The 18651-nt window shown below is 37.2% G+C and overlaps 1 protein-coding gene across 12 annotated transcripts in view; it reads left to right on the forward strand.

Annotated features, from left to right (window-relative positions):
• ZMYND11 (zinc finger MYND-type containing 11) overlaps nt 1-18651 on the forward strand; it is a 122663-nt gene that overhangs the window by 13878 nt on the left and 90134 nt on the right. The window contains exon 1 of one of the 12 annotated variants that reach the window (XM_012466949.3): nt 11319-11395. The exons of the other annotated variants lie outside the window; for them this stretch is intronic. The gene's annotated coding sequence lies outside the window, so the exon portion shown is untranslated. Of the gene's footprint in view, nt 1-11318; nt 11396-18651 lie in introns of those variants that run through there. 12 annotated transcript variants of the gene reach the window in all.

Below are 18651 nucleotides of genomic sequence, written 5' to 3' on the forward strand. Positions count from 1 at the left end.
GGTAACAAGAGCGAAACTCCGTCTCAAAAAAAAAAAAAAAAGAGGATAATTAAAATAACCTGAAAATGCATCCTCGATGAAAGCCTTAAATCTTTTCAGATTCCTCAAACATGCTACTGTATTGCCAGGGAAGATGGATAATCAAAGGTATCATTGGTTGATAGTCCCTGATGGTCTCAGATATAGCCATAATACAGGTAAATACACATTAGATCTTGAGATACATTATAGTCAGGATATGGGCTGCCATCCAGTTTGAATGTCTGGGCATTCCAGTAATTTGACTGAAAAGCAGCAACACAGTGTTCCTGCCTGACCTGTATTCAACTCTCCAGGTTGTCTCCTAATCCTGATGGGCATCAGAAAAACTTGAATGTCTAGTTGGGGAGAGATAGCATGGGGAGAAATGCCGACATAGGTGAAGGGGAGGAAGGCAGCAAATCACGCTGCCATGTGTGTACCTATGCAACAATCTTGCATGTTCTTCACATGTACCCCAAAACCTAAAATGCAATAAAAACAAGATTTAAAAGAAAAAAACAAAAACTTGAATGTCTTTCCCTGGGGTGATCAGATCAACCGTCGTGGAGTTATGCCTTCAGTCAATAGTGAGACCACCTGAGGTTTTTCAGGCTCTGCCCAGCTCTCTGGCTAGCCTTCTCTTTATCCCTGGTGTTTATCTGGATTTCAGAAATCACACCTGGTGATTATCGACATTCCTCCAGGTTGGGAGGATTATTTCCATGTACAGATGGTTCTACAGGTTTGGCCATCTACAGAAGTAGATTTGAGTCTTTAAACTGAGTATCAGAAGAGTATGTCTTCGTTTGCTCTGGGAAGAAGTCCTTGAGGTGTAAGACTCGCTGTGGCTCCAACTCCTACTGTCCAATATCTGCATTCATACCTTAGTAATTGTATTATTCACACTAGCGTTTTGAGGCTTCACAGGTATCCCAGGACCTAGGCAGTGCCTGATAATTTCCATAGGTTTCTTTAATTTCTCTTTAATATAGTGTTCATAATTCTTCACCGATTCCACAAAAGTCAAGCTTCATGGCAAGTGGAATTTTAGGGAGAGACCAGGTAAGGCTCCCTGGGCTCGGTGCTGACAGGGTACTTACCAGTGCCTCATCAGGGCTCTTCTGACAGCACAGCACAACCTCGTCCACCATTGGTTTTCCTTACTGTCTTCCGGGTAGACCTCGGTTGATAACTCCCAAAGTTAGTCTATGTTTTTAAAGTGTGCTAAGTCAAATTTTCTTAAATGTATGTACATAGTTTTGCCAGTTTTGGATTACCAGATACAGTCAAGAATTATATTAATTGCTGCTGTTAGAATTGCATTTTAAAGAATAATTTTATGAAATTTGGACTTAAAGAACAGAGTGGAAAATGTTAGATGGTTATCCTAAACATTGTACGTGATAGGAAGGGAAGAGGATCTGAAGTCTGATTCATAGAAAGTAATTAACTTTGGAAAACAGGAATTTTTGGAGAAGAAAGGCTGAACCGAAACTCGGCCACTCCAGTCTAGGGTCTCATTCTTCTCAGCTCAGTGAGGCCACAGGCTCCCTTTGGATCTCTGTCCCTGCACTGTGGCCTGGGAATTGCTATGAGGCAGAACACTGAGGTTATTATTATTATTTTTTTGAGATGGAGTTTTGCTCTTGTTGCCCAGGTACGATCTTGGCTCACCACAACCTCCGCCTCCTGGGTTCAAGCGATTCTCCTGCCTTTGCCTCCTGAGTAGCTGGGATTACAGGTGTGTACCACCATGCCCAGCTAATTTTGTGTTTTTAGTATAGACTGGATTTCTCCATGTTGGCCAGGCTGATCTCTTAACTACTGACCTCAGGTGATCCACCCACCTCAGCCTCCCAAAGTGTTGAGATTACAGACGTGAGCCACCGCGCTTGGCCATTATTTTAAAATGTAGTTTACTTTTGAAAGAACACCACAATAGTAAATAATTACTTAATACATTTACTGTTGTCATTAAAAATATTTGCATATTAAATTCTGGATATGTCAGTATAAATGGGAACTAATTTTATACTTTATCAAGTCTCACACTTTAAATAGACATTGTATCACTTAGGAGAAAGGCAATTATTCTATTGTGGGAGTGCTGAAACAGAGCCTAAGAAAGTGCTACACTTCTTTCTCTTCCTTTTTTTTTTTTTTTTTTTTGAGATGGAGTTTCGCTTTTGTTACCCAGGCTGGAGTGCAATGGCGCGATCTCGGCTCACGGCAACCTCCGCCTCCTGGGTTCAAGCAATTCTCCTGCCTCAGCCTCCTGAGTAGCTGGAATTACAGGCATGCGCCACCATGCCCAGCTAATTTTTTGTATTTTTAGTAGAGACGGGGTTTCACCATGTTGACCAGGATGGTCTCGATCTCTTGACCTCGTGATCCACCCGCCTCGGCCTCCCAAAGTGCTGGGATTACAGGCGTGAGCCACCGCGCCCGGCTTTCTCTTCCTTTTTAATGGAACCCTGCTCCTCAGATAGAGTGGCCACTAGTTACTCTGCTCACTCCATCTTCAAAGATAGCAAGGGAAAAAGTTTGTGAAATGGAATAATAAGTGAAGGAAATAGTTTGCCAGGATTCACGCAAAGTTAGCCCAAAAGTGTTAGGGATGGATGTGAGCTGCCCAGTACCATCCTGGCAAGTTTTAAAGAATCTGTGCCTCAGGCTGTGACCATTTTTACTGCCGATGAGATGGGATTATTCTAGAAAATATACCTTCAGAAGTCACAATTAATAATTGTATATATATTTTAGTTTCCTGGAGACCGACTCTCCTCCCTTAATCCCCAAAACTGTTTTTACTCCTGGACCTCAGAATCCTTCTCCACCCAGTACCCTAGGCAGTCATTACAAATTCATTAGAAATGTGAAGTGACACCAAACCCAATTGATACCCCTCTTCAAGATTACAAGAAACATATTTTAACCAAATTAAAATTCAGAGTACTATTAAAAAAAAAACAACAAAAAACCTCAGAGTACTTTAGAAAGAGCTATTATATTGCAATAACAGAAGTATTTGGTTTATTTAGCTATAGAAAGTGCCAGATTTATTGACACACATTGTCAGTATCCACTGTTGGCCATGTCTACTGTTGCCTGACATTTCACAATGTGTAAAGTAATTGTGAAATTTCAAATTTTATTTCACATTTAATGAAATATTTTATATATAAGATGGTATCAAAAATAAGACAGAAGTGTATGTTCTCCAAACCAGAATTCTGTTGCTCAAAAGTTGGACATCAGCCTGAAATGTGTTGTGATTCTGGTGGGACGTGGCATTAGAGTGAGTGCCAGGAGCTGTTTTTCCCTCGCATGTCTTTGCTAGGTTTGATCCAGAAAGTGGCCGTATAATTTCTTAGTTCTTTTTCCTGTTCATTCATTATAGTAATATGTATACAGATAAGATTTTTTCCTTCATTATGGTATAGCCTCTTTTGTATGGAATGGCAAATAATTAAGGGTTTAAAAAATTATAGTAATTCCCATGTAATCAGAATCTAAACAATGGAAAAGTTCAATTGCAAACCTTTTCTTTGGTCTATCTTCATGGATTAATTAAAACATGCTACTTTCAAAGATAAATTTATTAGGACAAAAGAGAGTCAGTACAGGTTGAGGTATCACCTGAATTGTCCGTAGTATGATGCTACTATTATAATGTGTAGAAAATATAAACTATTGTTACCCTACCTTTTAAATTCATTCCTTTATTAAGCAAGATGTGTAACTTTTGGTGTAAGCTAGTTTGTATTGGAACAGATTGAAATTTCCTCTTGTCTTTCTGCCCTTGAATACCGTTAGTCATGTTATTAATGTATTGATATGTTCTCTAAGTAGTTCACATTCCACCAGTTTTGAAGTACAAAATTGTTATTTGCTATTTTTATCAGACATGAAGTTTACTATTATACGACCTATATGACAAATCTCAAAAAATTGGAGAAATGAAACATTTTAGTTAATTTAGCACAGACTAGTATGATTGCTATATAATAAGTGAATAGCCAATTAAAAATGAATATTAATAAAAATGCTTACATATCCTCTTTCTTCAATTTTCAAGTTCCTAATAGACAGTGATTATGTCATTTTAACTAACTTGTTAGGAAATGTTATAGCAGATGACAGGATCACAATAATCCCTGATCTGCCATGCTGTTAGTTACTCAAAGTTCGCTGTCTCTAACTAGAAATACCACATTTTCCCTTTTTTAAAAAATCTACCTCTTTTATTGGCATACATTCTATTTATATCAATAACATATACAGAATGTTTATTGTGTATTATAGAAATGGCCGTTCAAAACATTTAAAAAGCAAAGATTACATACTTTATTATACTTAGAGTTGATTCTCATTGTTCACCGTAGTTATGCACTGAATTGGTGAGTGCTGACCTATTGCCCTAGGAGAAATACAGAGTTTGGTTCCTGCGAGCCTGGGGTCACAACGTTTTTATAAACCAAAGTGCCATTTGTATTAGATGGATTCATTTGCCAATCTCATTGTAAAACAAGCCAATGTCTTCCACATAACCCATTGCTGTGAAAATATTTGCTTTAGCAAATATTAAGAAATTTCTTTTGCGGCCTCCTGATCTGCAGAACCTGCCTTGCCTTCAAGTTTAACATTTTCATGCCATATCACCTTTTGAACATGAGGCAGCCAGCACTAGCCAAGAAGGGTTTAACATTTTCCTTACCCTGTGTAAGGAGACCAAGAATTTCTTTGACTTTCAGCTTCCCAACGTTGGTGTTCACTACACTTACTGTTTGATTGTCATCCCATGAATCCAGAAAGTTAGCTACTTTTCTGTTTTTTATATGACTTCATCACATGCTATAGATGTTACTGTAGCACTTTTGGAAATGGCTTCATATACAGATTAGTGCATTGTCTCTTCCTTTTTCCAGAATCATATTGTTGAATCATTGACATTGAACTCGTGGGCAGTAGCACTGTCATTCATACCTGAACAAAAGCTCATCTAACACATATATAGTGTTATAGTGTCTCTGTAAGGCACATCACAGCCTTCTTGCACTTAGGAACACTAGACAGCACTTCACCATTACACTTGGGGGCCACTGTAAACAACAAAATCACATCCAGAAACACAAGAAAGGGAAACACCTGGCATCAGATCTCAAGAAGGACGCCTGTTATCACAGTCTGAGTACTGAAACAAGGCAGAACATGGTCGCAGGGGCCCCAGCTGGGAGTGCGCATGCTGAGTGACTCAATTTTCAGCTGCTCTGTGCATGTGTGCGGTCATATGATGTGAGAACATCATGAGGATTGATTTTAGGATTACAAATAATTTTAGCAAGTAGGAACATTTGCAAATACATAATCTGTAAATAATGAGAATTGATGTAGATAAAATAGCAACAGCTCTGTATCAAGATTTTTATAATTTTCACATCTTCTAATTCTTCATTAAAAAATCAATTCTGTACTGACATTTCATGGCTGCAAATGAAATATAAGAAAATTTCTCTTATTTTGTCTACCAAGTACTAACCAGGCCTAATCCTACTTAGCTTCCAAGATCAGATGAGATCAGGCATGTTCAGGGTGATAAGACCATATTTGTATTCTATCAGTTGGACATTTTTTCCCATGTAATTTTATCTCTTTCTAACCTAGGTAGTAGTGGCTTAGTATCTAATATGCTCTTGGTATATGTGGCTTTAAAAGAAGAATCAGTGTTAGGCTTTGGATTTTTTATTTTTTTGTCAGAAAGCATCTCATGGTTAAAAAGAAATTGAGATTTTTATGCCAAAAAGGTACTTTTTTGGTACGTAGTTCTAAAACTATTAAGTTGAGAAAAGTGTATGCAAAAATCTTAAAGGAAAAGATGGACAAATTTGACTACATACAAATTTAAAAAGAAAAACCCTGTTAACAGAGAAGGGAACTAGAACTGTATTGGCAATATAGATGATAACCCAAAGGATAATATTCCTATGGTATATAAAGAATTTTTGGCTGGGTGTAGTGGCTCACACTTGTAATCCAAGCACTTTGGGAGACCAAAGCAGGAGGATCTCTTGAGGCCAGGCGTTTGAGACCAGCCTGGGCAATATAGTAGACCCCATCTCTACCAAAACAGCAACAACAATGAGAAACAAAGAAATTTTGAAGAATCATTAAGAATGGCAGACGATACAGTGAGAACAGAAGTGATACCTCTCTAAAGAAGAGCTACAGACACACACAAAAAATGTGCTCGAAATGATATTTGGCTTCACTAGCAAGTTTTTAAAAAGCAAATTTAGACATGATATGATTTTTGTACTTTTGGTTTTGGCCAAGATTAAAGCAAGATCAAAAATCTAAAAACTAATAGCCATAATATTTATAATTGGAGAAACTCATGCCTTTATTCAGAGGGGAACTTCCACCCTCTTTTACCATAACCAAAGAGGTCCTCTTTGGGAGACTGGCTGTCATCATAGCAGTGTATTGACACTTTGGTGTACAACAGACGTAAAACAGTTATAAACGGACAAGGGAATCCTTTGAGAAACCTACATACAGTTACTGGGCCATTGACTGGCAGACATTTAGGGAGGAGCTAGAAAAGACAAATTTCAAGCACATGAGTACAAAAGCATGACCATTTAATTTATAGCAGGGATTTTTCAAGTCTCATGGGCTTTGCCATGAAGGGGCTATTTGGCTCTGTCTGGAGACAATTTTGATCGTCATGCCTTGGAGGATACTATAGGTATCAAGTAGGTAGTGGCCAGGGATGCTACTGAACATCTGATGATGCACAGGATGGCCCCGCAGCCCAGAACCATTGGCCTCAAATAGCTTCAGGGTTGAGAGAACCTGCTGTAGAGAGAAGCAGCCCCTGTGCAATTGAGTTGATTTTTTTTGTATTGTTGCATATGATGACCCTGGGGATTTAGAAAACATGTTTGTTTATATTCTGTTTAAGCAGATCTGGGCATTTCAAATATACGTTACAGTCGCAATCACATCTTAAGAAATTTTTAATGCTTAGAGAAATCACATTTACTTGGGAAATTTATGGAATGTATTTTTAAATTAGCATAAATCAAACCTTACTGCATTTTCGTGTTTTACTTACATGAAGCACATAACTAAAACTTATGGATGGTAGATCCTTTTTCCTCTGTTCATGTGATTAGCTTCTTAGCATAAATATACTACATGCTTATTATATACTTTAGCTTAAAGGCCCTTATTAACTAAAAACAAAATAACTAGGTCTCTAACCTTCAGATAATGTGAGAACCATAAATTTGGATTAATGTTAAGTATGTTTTTATGTACTTAGCATTTGTGTATCTTTTTTGGACAAACATCTGTCCACATCCTTTGTCCATGTTTTAATTGGGTTATTTGTATTTTTATTGTTGGAAGAATTTTTATATATTCTGAGTAGAACTTCTTTATCAGATATATGATTTGCAGATTTACAGGGATTTTTTTACATTCTGTGGTTGACTTTTCACTTTCTTGATGGTGTCGTTTGAAACAAAAAAGTTTGTAATGTTGATGAAGTCCACTTTATTTTTTCTTTAGTTACATTTTAACATGATCCCTCTTTTTTTTTTTTCCTAATAGCTGATTGTACTTCACTATATGGATGCTCCATACTGTATTCAACCAGTTCCTTATTGATTTACTATTACAGATAGGGCTATGATAAATGACTTTATGTATACATCATTTTGTGATTTTTGCCAATGAGATTGGTGGGTCAAAGAGTAAATGCATACGTAATTTTGGTGATTATTGCCATATTTCCCTCTAAAAAGATTGTGAAATTTTGTGTTCCCACCAGTAGTGTATGAGAATGCCTATTTCCCTGCAGTCTATACAGCAGAGTACATTGCCAGGCTTTTAGAGTTTTGCTAGTCTAATATGTAGAAATGATATATTAAATGTAATCTAAAAATTACTTTAATAATGGGATAAATTAAGCATCTTTCCATAAATTTATAGGCCTTTTGTATTACTTTCTGTGTTTTCTGCTTGTCCACATATTTTGCCCATTTTTTTTTTCTATTAGATTTTGGGGCTTATTCTGAAATTTTAGAGGTTCTTTACGTATAAGGGATATTAGCTCTGAATTTATAAGTTGCAAATATTTCTTACATTTGTCATTTATATTTTTACTTTGTTTATGGTATATTTGAGTTGTGCAGAGGGTTTAATTTTGCTTGTTTTTAGGTTTTACGTTTACTTGTTTGTTTCTACTCTGGTTTTAAGGAATTTACTCATTTTCATCTAATACTTGATTTTCATTTTCTGACTTTTGATTGTATTCTTCATTCTTTTGAGTTTTCTGTATAGTCATATCATCGGTGCCACCTGTGAATAGAAGTTTTACCTCTTTTTTTTCCAGTTTTGATTCCTCTGATTGCCTTCTTATGTAATTGCATTGGTAAATACAGTTGTATTTACCAATGCAGTATTACATAAGAATGGATATAGTGAGCATCCTTAACTGTTCCCTTATTTTAGCACAGAATCTTCTAATATTTCCCCATTAAGTAAGATGATAGCTTTGAAGCTAATAGGTATACAGGCATACCTTGGATATATTGTGGGTTTGGTTCCAGACCACCACAACAAAGTGAATATCACAACAAAGTGAGTCATACAAATTTTTTGGCTTCTTAATGTAGATAAAAGTTATGTTTACACTATACCATAGTCTGTTAAGTGTGCAACAACACTATATCTAACAAGACAATGTACAGACCTTGATTAAAAAATACTTTATTGCTAAAAATGCTAACAATCATCTGAGCCTTCAGGGAAGGGTCTTGCCTTGATGTTGATGGCTGCTGATTGATTAGGGTGGTGACTGCTGGAGGTTGGGATGTCTGTGGCAGTTCCTTAAAATAAAGACAGCAATGAAGTTTGCCACATCTATTGGTTCTTCTTTTTATGAAAGAGTTCTCTGTCATTTGTAATGCTGTTTGATAGCATTTTACCCACAGTGGAACCTCTTTCAAAATTGGAGTCAGTTCTCTCCAACCCTGCTACTGCTTTATCAACTAAGTTTATGGAATTCTGAAACCTTCGTTGTCATTTCGGCAGTGTTCACAACATCTTCATCAGGATTAGGTTCCATCTCAAGAAACTACTTGCTTATTCATAAGAAGCAACTCCTCATTCATTAAAGTTTTATCATGAGATTATAGCAATTCAGTTACATCTTCAGGCTCGACTTCTAATTCTAGGTCTCTTACCGTTTCTACCACATCTGGAGTTAATTTGGTCCATCAGAGGAATCACTATATCAGCTTTAGACTTATGAAATGGATTCTTAAATCAGACTTGAAAGTTGAAATAACTTTTTTTTTTGAGACAGGGTCATGCTCTGTCACCTAGGCTGGTGTGCAGTGGCACAAACAGGGCTCACTGCAGCCTTGAATTCCTGGGCTCAAGTATCCTCCTGCCTCAGCCTCCCAAAGTGCTGGGATTACAGGTGTGAGCCACTGCACCCAGCTGAAATTACTTCTTGATTAATGGGCAGCAGAACGGATGTTGTGTTAGCCACATGAAAATAACACTAATCTCCCTGTAAATCTCCATCAGAGCTCTTGGGTAACCAGGTGCATTGCCAATGAGCAATAATATTTTGAAAGGAATCTATTTTTCTGAGCAGTGAGACTCAATAGTGGGATTAAAATAGTCTGTAAACCATGCTGTAAACAGATGTGCTGTCATCTAGGCTTTGTTGTTCCAGCTAGACAACACAGGCAGAGTAGATTTGGCATAATTCTTACTGGCCCTAGGATTTTCAGAATGGTAAATGAGCATTGGCTTCAAGTTAAGGTCACCAGCTGCATTAAGAGTTAGCCTGTCCTTTGATGGTTTGAACCCAGGCATCACCTCTCTAGCTATGAATGTCCTAGATGGCATTTCTGCCAATATGAGACTATTTTGTCTACAGTGAAAATCTGTTGTTTAGCGTAGCCACTTTAGTCAGTTATCTTAGCTAGATCTTATGGATAACTTGCTGTTTCATCTTGTAGTTTTATGGAGACAGCTTCTTTCCTCATAAATAACCTCATGAGTCAACCTCTGCTAGCCTCAAACTTCTGCAACTTGCTCACCCCTCTCTTTGTCTTCATAGAACTGAAGAGAGTTAGGTCCTTGCTCTGGATTAGGTTTTGGCTTAAGGGAATATTGTGGCTGGTCTGGTGTTCTATTTAGACCACTAAAATATTTTCCAAAGCAGCAATAAGACTGTTTTGCTTTCTTATCATTCATGTGTTCACTGAAAGAGCACTTTTAATTTCCTTCAAGAACTTTTCCTTTATATTTGCAGCTGGGATAGCCGTTTGGCTCAAGAGGCCCAGCTTTCAAAGCCTGTCTTGGCTTTCAACATGCCTCCCTCACTAAGCTTAATCATTTTTCTTTTTTGACTTAAGTGAGAGAGATATGACTCTTTGCTCACTTGAACACTTTGAGGCAATTGTAGGGCTATTAATGGGCCTGATTTCATTATTGTTGTGTCTCATGGAGGCTGGAGCAGAGGGAGAAAGATGGGAGAATGAGCAGTTGGTGGGGCAGTCAGAACACACACAACATTTATTGATTAAGTCCATTATTTTACATAGGTGTGGTTTGCGGTACCCCAAAATAATTAGTAACCGCAGAGATCACTGATCACAGATCACCATAACACATACAATAACAATAATGAAAAAGTCTGAAATACTATGAGACTCAACCAAATGTTATCCATAGAGACGAACTGGGCACACGCTGTTGGTAAAAGGGCACCAGTAGACTTGCTTGACTCAGGCCACGTTAGATTTTCTTTTTTTTTTAAGGCAATACCTGTGGAGCACAATAAAGTAACTTGTAAAACAGTAAGCGATGCCTGTATATTAAAGCAGTATCCCTCAATTCTTAGTTATTGAGGGTTTTTTATATGAATGAAGTTTGAAGTTTGTCAAGTGCATTTTCAGCATCTGTAGAGGTTATCATAGTCTTCTTAGTTCTAATATCATTTGTTATATTAATGTATTTCCTAATATTGAACCATCATTGCATTCTTAGAATGATACATTAAAAAATACGCTATTTTGATTCCATTGGCCAAGATTTATTTAAGATTTTTGCATGGATATTAATTTGTACCATAAATTTATATGTGTATTGGTATACGTATGTGTTGAGTCCAATGCAGTTGCTCAGTTTCATTTTTGTTCCCTGGAACTCCTTTCCTAAGCCTGTCTTGTATTTGCTCTAACGGTGACTGGACTTTTTTTTTTTAACAGATCTGCTATAAAGCTCTTGGTTTGGGAATTCCCATCGCCTCCCTCCTTCCTGTGTTGAGTCCTGTTTCCTGGACAAGGCAAGATTGCAGGTTTTTCATTCTCCTGAGTTATTTATTCATATTAGTAGCTTCCTGAGAAAAGATACATAGAATGTAAATTCTTTGAATATCTATATGACTGAAATGTCTTTAGCCTTCACTAGATCATTTTGAGGAATTACACATTTAGATTGAAAATAATTTTTCTAAAGAATTTAGAAGGTATTCGTCTTATCATTTTCTAGCTTCCGTGTTGACATTAAGAAATCTGATGCCATTTTGTTTTATGACCTCTCCCCATCACCCGCCACTACCTGGGAAGCAACTCTCAGTGTTTTGATATTCTAAGGTGATGTGCTTTGGCCTCCCTTCCATTCACATGTTAGACAGTTGATGGGTCTTTTCCATTTGCAAATGCCTATGTTTCAGTGCTAGGTACTTTACTTGAATAATTTTGTCCTTCCATTTCATTGTTCTGATATAATGTCTTTTTGTCATCTCCTATTATGCATTTCTTATCTTTTTGTTCTACTTTTTGGAACATTGCCTCAACTTTATTTTCTAACCCATTAACTGAATTTGTTATTACTCATATTTTATATTTTCCTGAATATTCCTATTTATGGTTTACAGGTACAATATTATTTCTAACTCATTATATTACATATATTTTAAAAATCTTTACTGTTTCTGCATTTTCTTTTTTTAACTCCTTCTCCCCCAACCCTTACTCTCTTCTGTTTGCTTGATGTTGTCTCCTTCTTTGTTAAGAAGCTGGTATCAAATATCTGGTTATCTTTGGCTGTCTGTTCACATTTAAGTGTGAGTCACGAGAAAGCTAGCATCTGAACAGTTGTCTTGGACTGAGCACATACCTATACCTATTCTGTGTGAGTTGGCTTTACTGTTGGGATGTCAGGTAGCCAGATGGCTTTTTCTTTAGATACCTTCAAATGTCAGTGTCTAAAGATTCTTTCTCTGGGAACATTTGATTTCTCCAGAAAGGTATCGTTTGGTTTTTTACCTGAGCCTGAGATCTGGAATTTGGCAGTAGAAAGGGAATGCCAATTATTCTTGATTCGTTATGTAGCTTTTTGCTTAACCCCATGTTCCCCTCACACCCCACTACAACTTAATCCCTCTAATTGCTGTGTTTTGCTATCATTTGGCAATCCAAGCTACTTATTGTCAGCTTTAGATTCTGCATGATTTGATCTTAGTATAGCTGTCTTCTGCCTTTCATAGTTCTGTCTATTCACCACATTCCAGTCACTGTCCTGTCTGCTTCAAACATACTGAGTACTGAGTTCTTTCTCACTTAAGGCTTTTGCATATGCCTTTCCCTTTACATGGCTAGCTCTCTTTCACTATTTAAGTCTTTCCTCATGTATAATCTCCTTGGCCTAGGATAGGCAGGATTGGTTAGGTTATGCTGTGATACCAAGAAACCTCAAAATCTCAGTGGTTTAAAACAGTCATTGTTGCTTGTAATACATGTTCATCACAGATGAGCTGGGAGCTCTGCTGTCATTTGTCCTCATTCTAGTATGTAGGCTGACAGAGCAGCCACCATCTGGGGATTGCCGTTACCCATGGTATAAAGAAAAGGAAAGCATAGCAAATCATACTGAGCTTTCTTAAATCATCCAATGTGCAAGTGGTATAAATCCCTTTTACTCAGATTCCACCTGTCAAATCCACACATGGTCTCGCCTAATTTCAGTATGGTGGGGAAGTGCATTGTCCTAATAAACAGTGCATTTTGATTTAACTAGAAATTGGAGTATGACTTTCTTGAGAAGAAAAAAGGAAGGATAGTGTGTATGTGTTGGGGAGGTATATGTGAAAGAGATTAATTGACTTAAAATAGGAAGATAATTACATAAGGGTAGGGTTTTTAAATACAGAGGTAAAACCCAAAAAAGAAAACTAAAATAGTTGACAGTGATTGCTTTAGGATGGCAGGAAGAGGAGGTAGGGAGTTTGGGACTGTTTGATTTTTGAAAAATCATGTGTATGTAGTATTTTAATTAAAATGAGAATAAAATTTAAATAATCATAGACCTTCATATGACCTCTCACCTGTCTCTTTCCAGCTACTTTCCATTTACCTCATTCCCCTTTTTCAATCATTCTTCTGGAAAGTGTTCTCTATTTCAGTTTTTCCACCTGCCACTTACTTCTTAACCCACTCCAATCTGGTTGGGGTGCTATTATTTCGATAATACAGCTCTTGCTGAAGTCACCAGTGACTAACGTATTGCTAAATCTAGTGGACATTTTCAACTCTTTGCTGTTTGACATCCTAGCAATATTCTCCACTTTCTGAAATCCTGCCTTCACTGGACTTCTGTAAGACGGCTCTCCCATATTTGCTCCTAGTTGTTGGCGGCCTACATCTCTATCTACCATATTCTCTCCTGGGGCAGTCTAATCTACATTTATAGTTTCAGTTACCCTGCTGAGGTGCCTGACAAATCTTCAGCATAGATTCTCAGCTCACTAGCTCTATGTCCACATACCTACTTGTATACCTACATTTCCCTTAGATATTTAAAAGACACCTGAATTTAGTCTGCCTAAAACAAAACTCAGCACACACATGCACATAGCACTGCATTCTGCGAACTTTGTCTTCATCTCACATTTCTTATCTCAATTGAAAACACCCAATATCATACCTCGTGTAAACCGGAAATCTAAGCATTATCCTTGACACTCACCTTTCCCTTCTTCCCAGTCCAAAATTAAGTTGTGGTGATATTTTTTCCTCATTCTGCACCCTGTATCCAGGGGTAACTTAAGAAACCCATTATTTTCCAAAGCTCCCATTGATCTTGCATTTTTGCTGCTTTTCCTCAATTACTACTCTCCTCTTTTCCTCATTTCAAAACTTACTCCAAAGCTACAGTAATCAAAACAATGTGATATTGGAACAATATAGATATATAATCTAGTAATAACACAGGTATATGGTCTAGTACAATAGAATTTAGAGTTCAGAAATAAACCCATACATCTATGCCTGCTGATTTTTGGCAAGGATGTTCAGTCCACTCAATTGGGAAAGAATATTCTCATCAACAGATGGTGACAAGATAACTTGATTTCCACATGTAAAAAATAAAAATTAGACCCCCTACCTCACATTGCATATAAAAATAACTCTAGATGGGTCAGTAACCTAAATATAAAAGCTACAACCCTAAAAATTTTTGAAGAAAACAGTTTAATCTTCATGACCTTCAGTTTTGCAATGGATTCTTGGGTAAGACACCAAAAAGCATGAGCAACAAAAGAAAAAGTAGATAAGTTAATATTTCATCAAAATTTGAAAGTTTTATGCATTAAAGGACCTTATCAAGAAAGTGCAAAGACAAGCTACAGAACGGGAGAATGTTTGTAAAGCTTATATCTGATACCAGATTGATATCTAGAATATATAAAGAACACCTACAACTCAATAGCAACAAAAAGACAACCCAATTAAAAATGGGCAAAGGATTGGAATAGACATTTCTCCAAACATATATGCATATCCAATAAATACATGAAAAGGTGTTCAACATCATTAGAGAAAAATTTAGGTAAAAACCACAATGAGGTAATTACATCTACTTAGATGGCTATACTTTTTTTTGAAGTAAACAATGGGAAATAATAAGTGTTGGTAATAATGTGGAGAAATTGGAACATTTGTACATTGCTGTTGGGATTGTAAAATGATGCAGCTGCTTGTGGAAAAGGGTTTACTAATTCCTTAAAAGTTTAAATATAGAATTTATTACTTGATCTAGCAATTCCACTTCTGGGCATATATCCCAAGGAATTGAAGGCAGGCCCAAGCAGATACTTGTATGCCAGTGTTCACTGCTGTCTCATTCATAGCATCCAAAAGGTGGAAACCACCCAAGTGTCCATCAACAGATGAATGGATAAACAAATTGTGATTTATCCATGCAATGGAATATTATTCACCCATAAGAAATAAAGTACTGACATGTGCTACAAAATGGATGAACCTTAAAAATGTACTAATTGAAATAAGACAGATACAAAAGGGTAAGTATTGTATGATTCCAGTCATGAAATATCTAGAATAGGCATATTAATAGAGACAGAAAGTGGATTTGAGCATGCTAGGGGATTGGAAGAGGAAAGAATTGGGAATTATTTAATGGTCTATAGTTTCTGTTGTGATAAAAAAGTTTTAGAAATAGGTAATAGTGATGGTTGCAGTGCTGCCAGATTGTGTACTCAAAAATGAGTGAGATGGCACATTTTATATTAATATATATTTTATACAATTTTAAAAATTAATAATGTAATGTTCCAAGAACGATTGAATTGTACACTTGAAATGGGTGCATTGTATGGTATGTGAATTATACCTCAATAAAGCTTTTTAAAAAAATAAAAAGGTAACAATTTTCTCACCCACCATTTTGTTTTATAAACTGTTTTGTCAAATCGAAAAGTCCTCAAATATCCTTTTGCTTTATTAGTATAACTAAAAAAGTAATTAAAACATTTTTTAAAAGGTGATTAAAGGGTTCATAATGATGTGTTTTTCTATCAGGAACCTTGATCAATGTGTTAGATAGGATTATTTCCTGTTCTTAATCTAATGTACTTTGATCCAAACAAACAAACACCTACCAGGAGATCCACTCTTAAGTGCTCTGTATTGCCAGTTATCCATGTTCTATGCCTGCCACATATGGAAAGCGTGCAGTGGATTGATTGTCTTGGGGGCTCCTGGAGCTGTATTATTGATCTTTACTCTTCCTAAGACCTGGTAGTCAACCATTTATTTTTTATTATTTATTTATTTTTATTTATTTATTTTTTTATTGCATTTTAGGTTTTGGGGTACAGGTGCATACGTGGCAGTGTGATTTGCTGCTTTCCTCCCCTTCACCTATATGTGGCATTTCTCCCCATGCTGTCTCTCCCCAACTCCCCACCTGCCGCTGTCCCCCCCGACTCCCCCCCAACAGACCCCGGTGTATAGTGCTCCCCTCCCTGTGTCCATGTGTTCCCATTGTTCAACACCCGTCTATGAGTGAGAACATGCGATGTTTGATTTTGTGTTCTTGTGTCAGTTTGCTGAGAATGATGGTTTCCAGGTTAATCTATGTCCCTACAAAGGACGCGAACTCATTGTTTTTGATGGCTGCATGATATTCCATGGTGTATATGTGCCACATTTTTCCTGTCCAGTCTATCATCAATGGGCATTTGGGTTGGTTCCAGATCTTTGCTATTGTAAACTGTGCTGGAATGAACATTCGTGTGCATGTGTCCTTATAGTAGAACGATTTATAATCCTTTGGATATATACCCAGTAATGGGATTCCTGGGTCAAATGGAATTTCTATTTCTAGGTCCTTGACGAATCGCCACACTGTCTTCCACATTGGTTGAACTAACTTACACTCCCACCAACACTGCAAAAGTGTTCCTATTTCTCCACATCCTCTCCAGCATCTGTTGTCTCCATATTTTTTAATGATTGCCGTTCTAACTGGCGTGCGATGGTATCTCAATGTAGTTTTGATTTGCATTTCTCTAATGACCAGTGATGATGAGCATTTTTTCATATGCTTGTTGACCTCATGTATGTCTTCTTTTGTAAAGTATCTGTTCATATGCTTTGCTCATTTTTGAATGGGCTTGTTTGTTTTTTTCTTGTAAATCTGTTTTAGTTCGTTGTAAATTCTGGATATCAGCCCTTCGTCCGATGGGTAGGCTGCAAAATTTTTTTCCCATTCTGTTGGTTGCCTATTCACTCTATTGACTGTTTCTTTCACCGTGCAGAAGCTGTGGAGTTTGATTAGGTCCCATTTGTCTATTTTGGCTTTTGTTACCAATGCTTTTGGTGTTTTGGTCATGAAGTCCTTGCCTACGCCTATGTCCTGAATGGTTTTGTCTAGGTTTTCTTCTAGGGTTTTTATGGTGTTAGGTCTTATATTTAAGTCTTTAATCCATCTGGAGTTAATTTTAGTGTAAGGTGTCAGGAAGGGGTCCAGTTTCTGCTTTTTGCATATGGCTAGCCAGCTTTCCCAACACCACTTATTGAACAGGGAATCCTTTCCCCATTGCTTGTTTTTATCAGGTTTGTCAAAGATCGGATGGTTGTAGATATGTTGTGTTGCCTCCGATGCCTCTGTTCTGTTCCATTGGTCTATATCTTTGTTTTGGTACCAGTACCATGCTGTTTTGATTACTGTAGCCTTGTAGTATAGTTTGAGGTCCGGTAGCGTGATGCCTGACGCTTTGTTCTTTTTGCTTAGAATTGACTTGGCTATGCGGGCTCTCTTTTGGTTCCATATGAAGTTTAAGGTGGTTTTTTCCAGTTCTGTGAAGAAGGTCATTGGTAGCTTGATGGGGATAGCGTTGAATCTGTAAATGACTTTGGGCAGTATGGCTGTTTTCACGATATTGATTCTTCCTAATCTTGAACATGGAATGTTTCTCCATCTGTTTGTGTCCTCTCTTATTTCACTGAGCAGTGGTTTGTAGTTCTCCTTGAAGAGGTCCTTTACGTTCCTTGTTAGTTGTATTCGTAGGTATTTTATTCTCTTTATAGCAATTGTGAATGGCAGTTTGTTCTTGATTTGGCTCTCTTTAAGTCTGTTAGTGATGTATAGGAATGCTTGTGATTTTGTTGAATTTTGTCGAAGGCCTTCTCTGCATCAATTGAGATAATCACGTGGTTTTTGTCTTTGGTTCTGTTTATGTGGTGAATTACATTTATAGACTTGCGTATATTGAACCAGCCTTGCATCCCCGGGATGAATCCTACTTGATCACGGTGGATAAGCTTTTTGATGTGCTGTTGTAATCGGCTTGCCAGTATTTTACTGAAGATTTTTGCATCTATGTTCATCATGGATATTGGCCTGTAGTTTTCTTTTCTTGTTGAGTCTCTGTCAGGTTTTGGTATCAGGATGATGTTGGTCTCATAAAATGATTTGGGAAGGATTCCCTCTTTTTGGATTAGTTGGAATAGTTTCAGAAGGAATGGTACCAGTTCCTCTTTGTATGTGTGGTAGAATTCGGCTGTTAACCCATCTGGACCTGGGCTTTTTTTGGGTGGTAGGCTCTTAATTGCTGCCTTGACTTCAGACCTTGTTATTGGTCTGTTCAGGGTTTCCACTTCTTCCTGGTTTAGGCTTGGGAGGAGTCAACTGTCCAGGAATTTATCCATTTCTTCCAGGTTTTCTAGTTTATGTGCATAGAGTTGTTTGTAATAATCTCTGATGATGGTTTGTATTTCTGTGGAATCTGTG

The sequence above is a fragment of the Aotus nancymaae genome, unplaced genomic scaffold (assembly GCF_030222135.1).
Source record: "Aotus nancymaae isolate 86718 unplaced genomic scaffold, 86718_ANA_hifiasm-v0.15.2.pri h1tg000173l, whole genome shotgun sequence".
Taxonomy (NCBI): Eukaryota; Metazoa; Chordata; class Mammalia; order Primates; family Aotidae; genus Aotus; species Aotus nancymaae.